Source organism: Meriones unguiculatus, chromosome 8, assembly GCF_030254825.1.
Source record: "Meriones unguiculatus strain TT.TT164.6M chromosome 8, Bangor_MerUng_6.1, whole genome shotgun sequence".
NCBI classification, from domain to species: Eukaryota; Metazoa; Chordata; class Mammalia; order Rodentia; family Muridae; genus Meriones; species Meriones unguiculatus.
In genome coordinates, this window is record NC_083356.1 from 11,792,338 (window position 1) to 11,809,415 (window position 17,078).

At 41.7% G+C, this 17,078-nt stretch overlaps 1 long non-coding RNA gene across 2 annotated transcripts; it reads right to left on the reverse strand.

Annotated features, from left to right (window-relative positions):
* Window positions 1–3,701: 3,701 nt before the first annotated feature.
* On the reverse strand, window positions 3,702–16,132 carry LOC132655991 (uncharacterized). 2 transcript variants are annotated; one of them, XR_009593945.1, is made up of 3 exons: window positions 15,532–16,132; window positions 13,863–14,036; window positions 3,702–4,025 (listed from the first exon to the last, which is right to left on the reverse strand). It is a non-coding gene; the product is annotated as an uncharacterized LOC132655991 (long non-coding RNA). The 2 variants fall into 2 exon arrangements; XR_009593946.1 differs by lacking the exon at window positions 15,532–16,132 and adding an exon at window positions 14,374–14,510.
* Window positions 16,133–17,078: the final 946 nt, after the last annotated feature.

Here is a 17,078-nt window from a genome sequence, read left to right on the forward strand (position 1 = left end):
CTTTAGGTTTTTAAGTTCGCGGGTTGTCTATAAAAACCCCACAGTTAAGGTATTCAATAAAGTTGTTGAAAACAAAAGCCCGATGATGATGATGAGAGTTGTATGTTTCAGAACATGAATAAATGTATTGGTAGTACAACTCCTCAGAGAGACAGCTTGATCCTACATACAAAGATGCCACGTGGCAGGAAGAAGGAAGGGCAAATCAGCACCAAGGAGCCATAACGGAGGACGACACAGCTGCCTGAAGAGTACTGACCAGCAGATAGCTGCCTTCCAGTGGTCTACACGGAATATTACTTGACTCCTTTCCATTACACATTTCATCATTGATCCCCAAATCATATGGGGGATTTTTAAAATTTGCATTAAAAAGACTGAATTTGGACAAAGAGTGGCATGACTATTCGGGGGGACACTCCACTGGAGGAATATACATTTACACATTGCTGTAAATCTGGTCGAACACATGTGACTGGGAGGCCACAGGCCCTAGGGGGAGTGGATTACTAATGTTTGCTAGGTAAACACGTAATAAAACTGGCTTCTATGCATTTAGGTTGATACCCATAGATAGCCTCCGTCAAAGAAACCTCCCTTCTTATTGGGCAATGGATAAGCAGAGATTCATAACTTATCAAAATCCTGAAACTAAGCGACCATTGCGCCATCAGCTTCAAATAGGACCTCCAGATCAATGGTTCTTCAGCCCTTTAATACATTTCCTCATGTTGTGGTGAGCCCTAACCATAAAATTATTCCATGGCTACTTTATAAATGTAACTTTGCTACTGTTATGAGTCATAATGTGAATATCTGTGGTTTTCAATGGTCTTAGGTGACCTCTATTTTTGACCCCTCTCAAGGGGGTCGCAACCCATAGTTTGACAACCATTGGTCTAGATCATCTCCTTCAAGCCTAGGAAACAGGGAGGAAGAGCAGGTGGAAAGGCCTTTACTACAGCTGATCTGAAGAGACTGATTGGGAGATAAATATGGACATGCAATTAGGACAGAGGTGATATGGCAGGATTGCTGTAAGCTGTCTTCTGTTCTCTCCACTGACCCAGAAGTACTTACTTATTCCCTACACATTTTTTTATTTTCCCTGTATGAAATTATTCAGTAGAACAAAAAAAAAAACACCCAGCATTAAATATATAATTTCATCAAAATTAGCATGTTTTATTATTATATACCATGTGCATACCCAGTGGTTCTTGGGGTAGCAGCAGGGAATCTCTAAATGGTTGGCAGAGGTACCTTAGTGATCTTGTGGGTATAGCTGATCCCCCATTCTCTAAGCCTGTTTGGATTACTCTTGTGGATTAGATACAGCCAGTGGGTAAAGCGTAAAGTTGGCAATGTCTCCAGGGGTCAGTAGACCAAAGGGCAGAAAAGAGCATCGTGTCTTGAAAACGAGTGGTTTGAAACATTAGTATCTTCATTCTAGGGTATGATTACTGTTCATGTTGGACTGATACTTACAACTGGTCAGCCACAGTTTCACATATTTAATATAATGAGGAAAATTAGTTTGCTCAAAGTATGTAGTTTACAATGACTAATTATGAATCTTTCAGTACAGCATCTGAAAATATTAAAGTAATGCTTTTATGAGTTTGCATTTTACAGAAAATCTAGAAAAAGACTTTTCTAGCCAGCTTTCATGCACAGGCATAAGAGGTAATCTGGTGAAATGAACCATTGCTTATCCATTCAAAAGTTAGAAACACAGACCTGAAGATTCTGGAAGAAAGAGTACATTATTTACTTTTGGATATAGACTCAGTTAAAGACTTTCTGAAGGTGGCTTTAGCTGACCAATAGTCAACAAGTGGTTTTTGTAAAACAAAACAACAACAACAACAACAACAACAAAAAACCCCAGCAAAACAAAACAAAACAAAACAAAAAGATTCTGTGCTGCAAAAGAAACCATCAATCATGTGAAGAGACAACCTACAGCATGGGGAAAATAAGAACGTGTTGGCAGCTGACAACTACAGAGACCTGTTGTCTAGAAAGTGTGAGGAATTTAAAAGAAGAAAGAGAAAACTAAACACCAAAAACCCAGCTCGATTAAACAGTAGATTATGGAACTGAAAAAGGAAAAAGACAAGAGGCAAAAATACTTTTTAAAGAATTTCTCATCTTTAGACAATGGGGAAATGCAAAGTAAAACTACCTTGAGATCTCAAATTAACCCAGTTGGAATGGCCAAGGCAAAGAAAACAAGTCAGGAAATGCTGGTGAGGGTAGGGGGATGGGAAGCTTCACTGCCAGTGAGAGTGCAAACTGGTGCAGCCACTATGAAAATCTAGAGACAAAGTCACCTTATGACCCAGCTGTTACATTCTTGGGCATATACTCAATGAGGTATATACTCATATATACTCATATATACTCATATACCTCTTCTACAGAGGCATCTGCTCATCCATCTCATTGATGCTCTTTTTCAACAGCTAAGATATGACAACCTAGATGTTCATCCGTTTATGAATGGCTCGTGAAACTGTGATACCTAAACACAATGAATTTTATTCAGCTATAAATAAAAATGAGATCATGAAATTCTCATTTAAAATCATTACCATATGCTGAATTGTAGGAGGAATACTTTTTTTCTAATTTCAGAGTTTTAAAGAATCTACTTGTAGACCAACATAATAAGCTAACTAGAAGTCATGAAGAACACTGTCCACGATATTTTAGAAAGAAAATGTAGGTTAGGAGACTGGGCTAAAGCACAGTATACTGAGTGAGGTAGCCCTGGCTCAGAAAGACAAACTATTCTCACTCATATGTGGATCTCAGCATTGAATCTTTAGATTTGTATGTTTAATTTGCTGTACCTGTAGAATCCAGGAAAATAGAAAGGAGACATTGGTGGGAAAGGAAAGAGAGAGATCATAAAGGATGGGAGAAAGCAGAACACAGACCATGTGAAGGGAAAGGTGGGGAGTGATGAGTTGTTTTAAGTGATGGAGAGAGATGGGAGGTTGGGCAAAGGAAGAGTTGGGGAAGGGATAGCTAAGAGGAAGAGTCTTTGAAAAAGCCATACGAAAACTTTTTAAAGCCACATGCATATTTAATATAAAAAGAGTTTACTTGGATAATGCCTCTCCCCTGAAGCCATAGGTTTCCAAACGAGGCCAATACCAGATGTGGGGTGTTACCTTTCAAGTTATGGTCAGAGATATAAAAAAAAAAATATACAGGAAATTGCTATCGCTCTTGATGGAAAGGCCCTGTTGCTGAAAACAGTACAGAAGTGGATCACAGGTCATGGAGAAATCATGTTGGTACTGACCAGGTAGTAAGTATCCTTTCTGATGGCTAGCTTTCGTAGATCCAAAAGGTGCTATGCAGGGTTTTGGAAGAAAAAGTTATTAGTAGTCTTATTTAGGTCTGAACCCTGTAAACTACAAAAATAATCTAGATGACAATACATGCCCATGGGTACAATGGTGGCAGAACGTTTTATGTGTAAACAAGAACTTTCTGATTGGATTGAAAGCCCATTCTGCAGGACTAACTCATGTCTCCTACTGTAAATCTGGCCAAGGCCCATGTTTGGTGGGGTCATAGACTCCAGGGACAGATGTGTTACTTTTATTCTGTTGAATAGAGGTAATCCACCTCCAAATCCATATCTTTATACCTATAGATTAATGTAGCTCTCAGACCTCATTGGAGAGTTGCTGTGTGTAGTGGGTAGTGGTTGATGCAGAAACTCACAAGACAGAGAATGAGTGTTAGTGGAGTGTTCATTCATAAATGAGATATTTGTATCATCCTTATTCCCAAGGATCAGAGATCATTGTGGAAGAGGGAGCAGAACAGCCAGAGGCAAGAGAATGGATGGGAAACAGTCTTCTAGACAAGAGGGGACCATCATGTCATGAGCTCCTGGTGGCTGTGGCGGCCTGCACAAAATCAGCACAAGATCAGCTGTCAACATTCCAGCGTGGAGTGGGGAAGTGGTCATGATCCCCCAAACTATAGACAGTTGATGGCCTCTGGAAGAAAGAAAGCCAGGGTTATTTTCTTTTAAAAATATTTTGCGATTATGATATATTTAGTTCATTTCCCTCTTTTCTTTCCTCTTTCCAAACTCCCCATGCACTATCTTCTCTCTGAAATTCATGCCCCTTTTTCTTTAATGCTTGTTACACACAAGTCAGCTCCTCCTCTTGTCAAGCCAGGTTTCCTTAAAAAATACACACATTGTGGACTCAGTGGCAGGCTCTCTGATCACCTCTTTTGGGGCCAGGGGCCGGGGGCAGGGGGGAGGATGAAGCAGCCTTGCCAGTCCGCCTAGGAAGTCAATGCAGCCAGTCCTGGTGAGGCCTGATAAGCTAAGGTCAGATGGAAGGGGAGGAGGACCTCCCCTATCAGTGGACTAGGGGAGGGGCATAGGAGGAGAAGAGGGAGGGAGGGTGGGATTGAGAGGATATGAGGGAGGGGAGCCACAACCAGGATACAAATTGAATAAATTGTAATAATTGATGATAATTTTAAAAAAGGAAAAGAAAATCTGAAGGAGGCAAAAAAAAAATGCACATGTTGGTATGGCACGGGGAACAAAAAAAGAGAGAGAGACCAAGAAAAGCTAAATATAAGGGCATGAAAAAGGACTTAATGCAGGTAATGGAAACAGTTATGAAAGAGGATATAAAGCTCACTGTTTCTCTCATGGCAATTCTGTCGTGGATTGTTTTGGTGGTGGATAAGTGCACAGAGTATATTCAATATTGAAAATGTAAAAATGATGAAGCTACATTGCTTCTTTTCTGGATGCCATTTCTAAGTCTGTTAAGTTGTAGAGACTTTATGTCTGGCTAATTTTGGTTTGTGGTATTTTTTTATTTATTTGCAAAGGTTTTTTAAAATATTGGTGTTTATTTTTAAAAAGGAAAAAAAAAAAGGAATGTGGCTCCTGGTAGGTGGATCATGCTTGAGTAGATAGCAGCATATCTTGGAGTATATGAGCAGCATAAATTGTACGTGACAGAGTATTATTTTTACAGAGGACATGAAGCTGTGGAGGTAAGGGTGGATCTTGGAGGACTTCAGGGAAGAAATAGGGTGTGAACATGATCAAAATTCTCAAGGAAATTATAAAAAAATATTATATTTAAAAGTTAGAGCTACACATTTCATTACTAGTATTTCTAGTTGCTTGTGAATACATTATATATGTTAGTGTGTGTGTGTGTGTGTGTGTGTGTGTGTGCATGTCTGTCTGTCTGAATGGATGGATGGATGGCTTTCTGTCTGTATGTGCATGCTCCAGCTCCTCTGTACATGTAGAGGCCTGACGTTGGTTTAGGGTACCTTTGACTATCTCTTTCCACCTTATGTCTGTCTTGAGACAGACATTTGATGAGCCCAGAGCTAGCCATTTTGGCCATTTGGCTGGGAAGCGAACTCCTGGAATCTGTTTGTCTTTGCATCTCAGTTCTGGGGTCAGAGACACGTTTCACCACACCTTACTTTTATGTGGGTACTGGGATTGTGAAAAGTCCTTATGCTTGTTCAGAAAATGCTTCCCCTCACCGAACCACTTCTACTGCCTTTGTGAACATAATTTTAGTGAAAATCTGTGAACTAAGAAGAGTAATGAGAAGGGCTCAGGATAAATGCCACTTCTGGGCAGGGTGGTGTGTGCGTGTGAGCTGAGAAGAGACAACACAGTTTTGTTTACAGAGTTCCAAGTCATAATGAATTAACTCGGGACTTAGCTTCTGCTAAATTTGATGGATGGTTTTCTCGTCTATACATTCATATAACAAATGGAAGAAGAGGTAGAAATACAGTGGTTTTGTTAAGTTCAGGTTGGACACAGGTCTGAGCCAGGGTGATGATATTTATCAGTGATTATGTTGGCTAGTTTTCTGTCAACTTGACACATGCTAGAGTTATCTAAAAGGAGAGAACATCAATTGAGAAAATGTTCCCATAAAACCTGACTGTAGAGTATTTCTTAATTAGTGATTGATGGGAAAGGGCTCAGCCTATTATATGTGGTGCCATCCCTAGGCGGGTGGTCCTGGGTTCTATAAGAAACGCTGAGCAAGCCATGGGGAGCAAGCCAGTAAGTAGCATGCCTCTATGGCCTCTGCATCAGCTCCTGCCTTCAGGTTGAGCTCCTGTCCTGACTTCCTTCAGTGATGGACTATGATGTGGAAGTGTAAGGCAAATAAACCACTTCCTGCCTAATTTGCTTTTGGGCATGGTTTCATCACATCAATAGAAACTGTAACTGTGACAGTGGGGAACAAACTCCTCAGCATTTCAATCCTGAAGTCTCAGTTTACTTAGAAATCTCTTTAAAATGTCTTGAAATAGCTCAGGATGATTTTACACTCAGGGTCAAGCACTTAACTAGATTGGAGTGTATGGGAATGGGACCCATTTCTACCATGAAAGCATCTTTGAAGTATTTCAGTTTGAATTAAGCTTTCTATTGGCGTCCATTAGCAATGCTAAAACAGCTCCAAGCACTTTTTCCTTGTCATATTATTGGTAGGAAGGAAAAAGCTTTCACACCGTGTGTACTTTCCAGTCTGTGCCTGAGCTTCCTATGTTCTACTTCCTTCCTTTCAAAGTTCCTATAAAATATACATATGGATAAAAATAATTAGTCATAGTTCTCTTTTTAGTTGCTATAGCAATGGCAGTTCTTTAGTACATCCTCTGTTCCTTCGTGGCCTTCTGAATTAATGTAGCACGCAGAAGCTCAGTTTTTGAATCAAAGGCCTTTGAAAATGTGTCGAGTGTTATTGCAGGATGTGATGGTGTCCAGATGAGAATATCTAAACATGTACTAAGGGTTAGGGCCTGTGCCCATGGTTAGAAGTGAAGGTTGCTACTCCTCTGGTCCCTTCTTTCCTGTGTGTTTTAGTTGGTACTTCTACTGCCCTGAAGAGACATACCAGAACCAGGGCCACTCTTACAAGGAAAGCACTTATTTGGGGATGAGTGACAGTTTCAGAGGTTTAGTCCATTGTCATCATGGCTGGAAGCATGGCAGCATGGAGGCAGACATGGTGCTAGAAGAGGAGACAAGAGTTCTACCTCTAGATGTGCAGGCAGCAGGAAGGAAGACTGAGAGCTACACTGGGTGTGGCTTGAGTATCTGAGACCTCAAAGCCCACCCCGTAGGGACAGGCCTCCTCCAACAAGGCCACGCCTACTCTAGCAAAGCTCATCTCCTCATAGTGCCACTCCCTATGGGTCCATGGGGGCCACTCTTATTTAAACCACCACAAAGTGCTTATGCTATCTTAAGAGTAATCAGTGGGAAAGCACACATTTAGCATAATATTCAAGCTTTTATTTTTCATGATCTCACACCAAAAATGTATTCCTCATATATTATGTGCTAGTGTAGTTTTTTTTTTCTCCCTGAGCATATTCAAAGGGAAAAGTAACATATTTTAAGATTATTTATTTGTTTGTTTTTTGTTTGGTTGATTGGTTTGTGTGTGTGCCTACATATTATGAACACTGATTGGGTGCAATAACTTTTAAATATATTGTAAGTACAATTGTTTTAAATAGAAAGTTCACAGAATTTTGTAAATATTTTCTGCCATTATTTGTGAAACAGAGATTCATAGCTTTGACCCCATTTTGTACAAATGCCATTCTTCATAACACTCTGCCAAGAGATGAGTACAAAAGTGCTAAGATGCATTTTTGATCCTTCATTGATTTTTCAAGCCTGTGACTCCTAAATCCGCAGAGCTGAAGCAAGCTTTCTGCCATCCCACGTTTGCTCCAGGGCTGATTCATTTCAGGTCCGATGGGCAACAGAGTTAAGCATTGAGCAAGTGGGAGGCAATTCTTATGCTTAAATAGAAGGCTGTTATTTCCCAATGCACTCTTCTCACCCCTGGCCTTGCTGTGTAAAAGCTGCTATGCTTGCAGATGGCCAAGAGCCTGGAGCCAAATGATACTCAAATGCAATGAGAGAAACGGATGAGACCTCTCGTGTAAGGCCATCGCTTCTTCACTCCAAGGCGGGCAGGATTGAAATTGCATGTAGGCAGGCTCATAGTTCAAAGTTGGTGAATGACGGGAATTTGTAATCCACAGTGGTTTTACTTCATTCTGGTGAAGGAATACTGGGCTGTGACTATGTAAGCTGTGACGATAAACCCACACCTGTGTGTTGCTTTTAAAAATTATCTAGCTGAGGACAGCCATCTTTACCATGTAAACATGTAAAATTTAGAAGATAAATAGATTGAATAAAAATTGTTCTTCTATTAAATTAAAATTGTTCTTCTATATTACCTCTTTCAGTGAGGTAATATACCTTGAGGGAGATAGTGATGAGGGAGAGGCTCTATTTCTCACATTCTTTGCAGCTCTCACTGGACATTTCTGAAGAAGTATGTCAGACATAGAAGGGTTCTGTGATGTTTAAAGAGATCTGTTAGTCTTGATATCAGACAGTCTCAGGTTGAGCCATAGTTTTTTTCCACTTGCTGTTTTCAGCCCAGCTGTGGTCACTAGTGTGTTGGATCGTGGACTAAAATGAAACAGCTGACAGCATACTTTCTGTTCAGCACATTGTATTTCTGGAAAGACTAACACAAAACATTGTACAGTTTTGTATTACTACTGCTGTCTCCATTACCAACTAAACAATAACGAAAAGAAAACAGAGAGCTGGAATATCCCACAGTGTAAAGTTTTAAATCGATTTAGTGCTTGTTGCGAGGCCAGCATTTTTTTTTTTTTGTATAAACAGACAAAACGTTTATCAGATAGTCTTTTTATATACATGTGAGCTAGGCCCTACATATATGTTTACACTACATCTTGCTTAGTTATAGTGACATGATTAAAATGAGAGATCAGAAAAGTTCTGGAGAATTCTGAAAGAGTGTGTGGTCTACTGAGTGTGTGGTCTATGGTTGCTCTAGCTTGATATAGAAGAAATAATTCTTGTCATGTATTCTGCCGTGTTACAGAGAAGCTGAGAAACACGGTTCCTGGGATCCCTGGGATGGTAAAAGCCATTTTCCTTCATTGTCCCATTCCTCCCCGCCCCCACTCTCACCTAAGCTGAGTCTTGCCACTAGCCTCAACTTCATGCTCTCTGGGTGTGTGCCTCACAGTCCGCCATACACGGCTTCCTCCCCCAGGTCCTCCACAGTGGTTTAGGTAGGTGTTTATTAGGTCGAGCTAACTACAGTCTTAGTAGCACTGGCTGCTTTTTCACGCCTTCTATTACAAAACTGTCCAGCACTGCCCTCCACTTCCAGCTGTTGACAACTCTATTATTTACTAAGAAAAGCAGAGGCGAGGAAACAAATGCCCTGTTGCTTTCCAAGCATCAAAGCAACTGGCATACCAGCTGACAGGAGCATGCGGTTTGGCCTTCTTCTGTTGCATTTGCTTCTGCTTCTCACTGACAGAAGCTTTAATGTTCCAGCTGTGCCCCTGTACCTGGCTGTCAAAGAACTCTCGCCGCCACCTTCGGCTTTGGCTGAGTCATCAGTCTTCCGCTCTGTGTCAGGACGTTCCCATCAACAAATATGCACGGCTAGCACCTACCTCAGCAAAATGAAAATGACTCCTCTTAAGAGTTCACAATTTACCCTGACTGAGAGTCTCTTAGATGTGTCTGTGTGGGCGAGCCCCACTTTCTCACTTTTCTAGTTATGCGTGTGTGTGTGATGAGTGTGTACATAAAACATATATACTTTTATAAATGTATGTGGGTATGTTTGTAGGTATGTATGTCTACTATCTGTGAATGTCTAATGAAAGTTACAAAATGTGTCAGTATTTTATGTCCTCTAAGCCAGATTGATTGAATGTGAATTCAAGGCGTCACTTCTAGAGAAAAACTGATATCACATTGCCTTGGGCATCCCATTATACATCAAATTTGTTGTTTAGAGTTTCTTTTGGCTCTGTTGTATTTGGTTGCTCTCTTTATTATTTTAGTTTCATTCTGTAATGTTCCTGAAAGGCTCCTCGGGTGATGGTGCCTTGGAAAGATACTGAAAATGTTAGGGGGTGGGAGCAAGTTGGAAATGGTCCACAGGGGGGACATGGCCTGAAGATGGCATTGTACTGTTGTCTCTTCCTTTCTGTCTCTGATCTCTGGCTACCACGTGAGTGCCCTTGATAGTCCATTCTATCACTAACATTCTGCCTCTCCACAGTCCCAGAATCAACAGAGCCAAGGTCCTATCATCCTACATGAATACTTTCCCTTTATGCTGTTTTTTCTCAAGTATTTTGTCCCAGTGATAGGAAAAGGTGACTAACACACTCTCCCATCAGTCAGCGCCAGGCCCTTCCTCAGCAAACAACAAACCCTTTTCCTGTTTTACATTCTCATCCACTGACTCTATAAGGGGGCGGCTCTGGGACTGTGTACCAACTCTCACTCACAAGCCTGTTCTTGCTCTTTCAGTCTTCACCATCCCAGGTAGAATTCCTGTTTCTGCCGCTCAACTCCAAAACTTAACTTCTGCCTTCCCCCATCTTCATTGTACACACTACAGTGGGAAGTTCTGCTGGGAGTAGCTCCAGAAGGCAGGAGGTTGGATGCCTTTTATGCCAGCATTCTGCCTTGTTGTTGTATTGTTGTTGTTGCTTTAGCCTCTCTTACTCCTCTCTGGACAAAGCTTGGAAGTTTTTCATTCTTATTGTTCTTTGATTTCCTAAAATTCATGTTCAAGAATGCTGAGTGATTAAAAAAAAAAAAGAAAAAAAATCTGATTGTACCTCTTCCAAACAAACTGAACATAAAATCTAAAAGAAAATTAGGAAACTCAGAAAGAGCAGTTGAGGATTCAGGGGTAAAGTAACACAATTTAGAAGTTTTCTTTGAAACTATTCTAGACCCTCAAAAGGATGGAAAAGAATAGGAAAACTTAAATGAAGGAATATGGAAAAATGCTAACTGTTGACGTTGATTCTACAAAGGATCATGACAGTAGCCTGTCAACGTATGCATGTGATGGAGGCAGCTAGAAAGGTTCCAGACTTTTGTTGTGGCTATATACAATCGCGTATTCATCTGCCTTTCTGATTTTTTTCAGCACCATCTTGGATGGCTACTGGTCACTCACACCTTCTACCTCCTAATGCTTCAAGACGTTGTACCTTTTGGTGCACGCTTCATGTGGTTTCAGGTCTTTCTGGTAGAGAGAGTTCTCCTCCACTCCTTCCCACATACTATTTGTGTGTGTGTGTGGGGGGGGGAATTCAACCAATTTATTTATGTATTTATTTATGAGTTTGAGTATTTTCCACTAGACTTCATTTTGTATTCTATTTGCATTTATTTTATTTCACGTGTGTTCTGCCCACGTGTGTGTAAATGCACCATCGGTGTGGCTGGTCTTCACTGGAGGCCAGAAGAACTCATCAGATCCAAATGAACACAGAAGGCTTATAACAGGAATGGATTACCAAATGAAGTGTTATTGCTCTTCTTGTGTCATGACCACTGCTGCCTGAGTCCATTGCCATCGGCCACAGGGATTCTCCTGAAGACCAGCCTATTGAAATATCCTTCTGGAAGAAAGGATAGGGTTCATGGAGCTCAGGAGAATGCACAGATCCTCTGGAATTCTTTCCTCTCTGAGGTGGTTAGCCGGAATTGGGAAGTCTTTGGTCATATAGCTGCCTGTAAGCTTCCCAGAAAATGTCAAGTATTTCAGTTTTTCGTGTCCTCAATGCTACAGGTAGGGGTCTACAGTGGCAAACTTGCCTGTAAGCTGCCCAGGACATGTGGGGGTGGTACTTTTGAGTTATACATGCTTCTGTAAATAATGCTAATAAGTAGCTTATCTAGCTGGGCATGGATGGAATTTTTTTTTCTTTAATCTGTCAGTCTCCAAAAAAAAAAAAAAAAAGAAAGTTGAAAGACATGATTACTGTGGTGTGTATGTGTGTATCTGAGCACGTGTGTACAAACGCATGTACATGTTTCCATGCATGCGTGTACATGTAACAATGTGTACACACACACATATACAAGGATGATTCTTAGGAAGGCAAAGAACATCCAAAGGCTATCTTTGGATGTCTTTTTTAATTATTATTATTGCTTTTCACCTTGTTTTTGTCTGTCTGTTTGTTTGTTTTAAAGCGAGTATCTCTCGCTGAGCACGAAGTTCATAGTTTTGGCTAGGCTGGCTAGTTAGTGAGTTCCAGGGGTCCCCCTGTTCCCCATTCCATGCCCCCTCCCAGCTCTGGGGATGCAGATGTGTGTATCATATTGGCTCTTGCATGGCTGTTGAAGTTCTAATCTCAGGTCCTCTGCTATAGTGGTAGGCACTTTTAATTTGATTTCTTAAAGCTTTACAAATATCAAAAGGAACTGTGCACTCCAGTTTTTCTATTTTAAAAGCTATTTATAGTCACGATACTTTGTAACAATAGCACAGCAGAGCATTTCATTCTTCTCTAGCTGAGTATACACCATCAGAAAATTACATGGTGCCCCCTAAAAATCTGCAACTTTTATGCATTCGTTAAATTAACTAGAACCCTTTAATGTTACCATTTTCTGGTGGAGTGAATCAAGGGAGGTGGCAGTGAATGAGAGGGTTCGAGGGCATAACATCCACAGAATTCGTTTGGGAAGAAACTCCATGACTTCAACTAGGTCTCAGAGGAGATCCAAAACCAATGAAGCCCAAGTGTTCACCTCGGGAGTCTGGTTGCTACCATGGTCAGTTAGCATCTGGTGTGAGTGTTTCAGTACAAAACAAGAAGCTTATGCGACTCCCACTTTAAAGCACTGGGTCACACAGTCCTAAACACCCATGCTGGTTATTTTTTCTGCGGCGGTGCAAAGTCACCACGACCAAAAACAGCTCGTGAAAGAAGTTTGTCTGGGCTTGTGGTTCCAGAGGTATAAGAGCCACTAGAGTGAAGAACTTTGGTCGTAAGACGTGACAGCAGGAACAGGGAGCTGAGATGCCAGCAAGAAGTAGAGAGAGAAAATCAGAGAGGTGTATTATCTCAACGCCCACTCCAGAGACCTAAGCCTCCCCAGGCAGTACCTCCTGCTAGTGAGTGTTTCAAGGTCAAGGACTGTAGGGGGCATCATTCGGCCACCACACCACTAATACCTAATGTTAACGCTCTTTTTTCAGTTTATTAGTTTTCTACAGGACACCTATTATTTGCCTGCATGGTGGTGTCTGGAATTTCAGCAATGTCAGTGTCCACAATAGTAAAAATATACTGTGAAAATTATATTTTTATTATTCATAAGCTTAAGAAAGAAGAATGTATATAAGTGTACTCCAAACAGTAAGGTGGGACTAGACAAAAACAAGAAAATTAGAAAGTGTACTAATTATGCTAATACACACATACACACACACACACACACACACACACACACACCTTTGTCTGGGTACCTATGTCTTCATACACATCCTATATATAACAAGGAAATTGCATCATTTTATCTGGCATTTCCACTGTTTCCAATAAATGAATCATTTTCATTCTCCTTTCTTACAAGATACTTACACCAGAATTTAACTTCCTAATTGAAAACGCCACTTATGAGCATTTAAGAGTCAGTGAAACACTTCTCCGTTTCCCTTTTTCCTAATGTCTGACGGCAGTGTTTGTATAGGATGTGCAGTGATGGTGAGCTACGTGGGATGTCATGGCAGACCTCACAAGTGAAAAGCTAAGTGTGCTGGTTTGCTCGAGAGTACATTAAGGAACTGAAAAAATTATAAACTACGTTATGTCAGTAGGTTGGTAAATTTCTTCTGAAGTTCGAATTGTTGTGAGCTATCCACTGGAGAAGGCTAACCGGACACAGAGTTCAGACGAAAAGTCATTATTACCTGGCTGGCAAGTACACTGAGTGAAAGCTGAGGGCTCCTGAAGTCCAGCTGGGATGTGTGTGGCCAGGAGATGGAGGGCCTTGCTTCATATTGATCTTCCTGTTTTCCTCTTTCCACGTACTGAGCACCGCTGGCTACTCAGCCTTGTTCTAGGAGCCTCCATGTCACTGGCACCTGCGTTAGCAGTAATTTTCTTACTTTCGATGCCGGTGGAGACCAGGCTATGCTCTAGTGATGCCTTGTTGCGTGAAACAGTGGCTCTCAGGCTGTGGCCAGCTTGAGAGACTTGAAAGTTCAAACAGCTTTTGGCTGCATTTCTAGTGCAAATATGCGATCAGACCGATTGTACACTTACATTCGAACATTACTCCCCATCCAGCACCACACAAGAAGCCCGGGTGAATAATATAAAAACCGCACTGCCTATGACTGTATCGAGGCAGATCAGAGCCATCTATGAGTGCATGAGCATATTAAAAGCATAACACAAAAACCAGATCCGAGGACTTACCAAACACACCAGAGTGATGGCAGCACTGGAGCGTCCTGACCTGGACTCCGTAAAGAGGAAGGCACTTCACACTGTGCCTGCTTAGCGCAATGAAAGACTGAGGAGAAGAGGCAGGGCAAAGCTGTGGCCCTGCAGCTTGGTTCTGCAGCGGTAATGCCAACAGAGTTCCTTATCCAGCCCACACAGACACACATTCAAGCTGGGACTACTTGACAAATTATATCCAAAGAAACTGACACAGCCTGGGAAGTTGCTGTTCCTTATAAATTCTGACATGAGGAAAGGCAAAAACGTATCTGTCTTTGTTCCTGGAATGGCATACTAAACAGAATTGTGTGCTGGGAGACACTGACATACATATTGACAGTTTATTCTGACATCTTATTTTTCAGGAAATAAGTTAAATAAATGAAATTCGGAGTGTGCTAGATAAGCTCAGTGATCTCATTAAGCGGTCATTGATAATAAAAGGTCCAAACCATGGAGCCATCTTAGGGGAGAACACTCAGGCCAGGGAAGAGTACAGGGAAAGAGTGGATCAAGAGCACACCTGACCTTTCTCAGGGTAAACAAGAAGGGGCCACTGTGGCTATACCAGAGTTTTCAGTGGGGACAAACATAGAAATGACCACAGGGATATAGAAAGACCATTTGTTGTAAATAGAATCTTTCAAGGTTTGTGGCTCTTACTCTCAGATGGGAAATCACTGTAGATTTTAAGCAGGTATTTCAAAGGATAACGTTGGCTTATATATTAAGAACAGATCATGGGAAGAAGAAAATAGTCTGGAAATAAAGTGAGCACGTTAGACATAGGAAAGGGCTAAACTGTACGGTGTCTAGAGGTTATGCAATTGTAAGGTTGTGTAGCAGGCACTCGTGTGAACATTTGATGTTCAAAGCCTAAGACTAAAATCAGCGTGCTCTGGGACCAGCCTCCCTATGAGGTGGTGGCTAACTGTCCTTTTTGACTCTTTGGTAAAATGGGCTGTAAAACTTCCTGCTTCTTTCATTGTTCGGTGAGGCATCTTGGCAAGAAAATCAAGCAGGCCACATGCTATGGAAGTCTAGAGAGATGCCATCTGGCTCTGAAAGGGCAAGCTGGGAACTGCGCATAAAAGTGGTATTTCTACACACAGGGATAAAGGATCAACTTACCGAGAACAGCAGTTTAAAAACTGAAGTCAGCTAACGGGCATTCCACCCGTGAACCCCGAGTACTACCACGGCCTGACATTAGTCTTTTGGGTACGTGTAAAGATGTGTAAAAATAAACCAATGGAAAACAAGAAGGGAGGGAAGGTTGAGTCTCTTCAGTGTCTCAGCTTCTTCTATCTGCTGCTTTCTTGCACACAGCAACAGGGAGATTAGCCAGACCAGGTCTGTAAGTCTGGGTTCGGTAGTATAATGGACATCAAAGAAGAAGCAGAGGCAGTGGATAGAGCATGGGTAGCTGTATGGAACGGGAGCCTCGGCGTGGAGCTATGGCTGAGACGAATGTGTGTGAAGGAGGGTGCAGTCTTATTGGTTCAGGAGTGAGCGCACAGAAGTGGATTTAAGGTTGCAGATAGGGTGGAGCTCCTCCGCTTACAAGGCTGTTTTAAATATGTGTCCACCAAGAGGTGTGGCACGGGGAATAAAGTTGAATTTGGGGGGCATAAGACTCCTGAAGAGAGGGTGTGCGGTAGACCAGCTGCCGCCACCGGAGAAAGCAGCAGAAGCCGAGCGCTCACGACGCCGAGAGTCACGTGGCGTTTGCTTGCCTGAAGAAGAACGGAGAGAAAAAGCTTGGGTTTTAGAAATGAAAATGTCAGTACCTCATGCTGAACTGTATTCAACTGAAATGTCAGAGAGCCAACAGAAACACGTGAGTTACAAAATGGCATGGGCGCACTCCTCCCCAAGGGCTGCCCCGCGAAGGACAGACAACAGGACCCAGGGAATCGTGTGGGCTTTAGTGCCGCACAGGCTCTGAAGTTCTGGTTCAAGCGCTTTGAAGGCCGGTTAACTTCTGGCTGAAGGATGGAGATGTGAGTAGTGTTCCCAAGTGAAGCAGGAGAGTGACGTTCCGTGGGTGGATTTGAAAGCTAATTAGCCAACCACAAACAGTGAAGGAGGGGTTAAATTCATCCCAAACACTCCAAATAAGTATCCCATGTCATTGATAATAGTTATAACAGCGCTCACCTTCTCGGCTCCAATGTCAGAAGCCGGAACTGCTGTCTCTGAGGGTCCTTATTACAACCCTTTCTGGAGAAATTCTTTCACAAATGAGAGCCTACAGGTGGTAAGCTCCTTCCTGATTTATACTATTTTAAAGGACAAATGCAAAACTTCGAAGGAAAAAAAAAAAAAAGCTCAATCGGAGAAGGAAACCATTGGCTAGAACTTGAGGCCTTTAAGACCGTATCGAGAGCGTCCTCGGACACATTTTATTTTTCAAGCAGACACTAGAGAAAGAATTAAAGAAATCTTGTAAACCGTGTGTTACCAAGACTCTGAGCCCAAGCCTATAGATCCCCGAGACAACAACATTCCTGGACTATTTTAAACTAATAGTACATTCCTTTACAATTCACCAGTCTAAGTTTTCATTATTTTGCATAATGTCTACGATTAGCAATTGGTTCTGATTGTGTAAAGGTATGCTTTTGAGATAATTAGGAGTTACATTTCAGAGAAAGTAAGGGGCTCCTGTGTCTTCC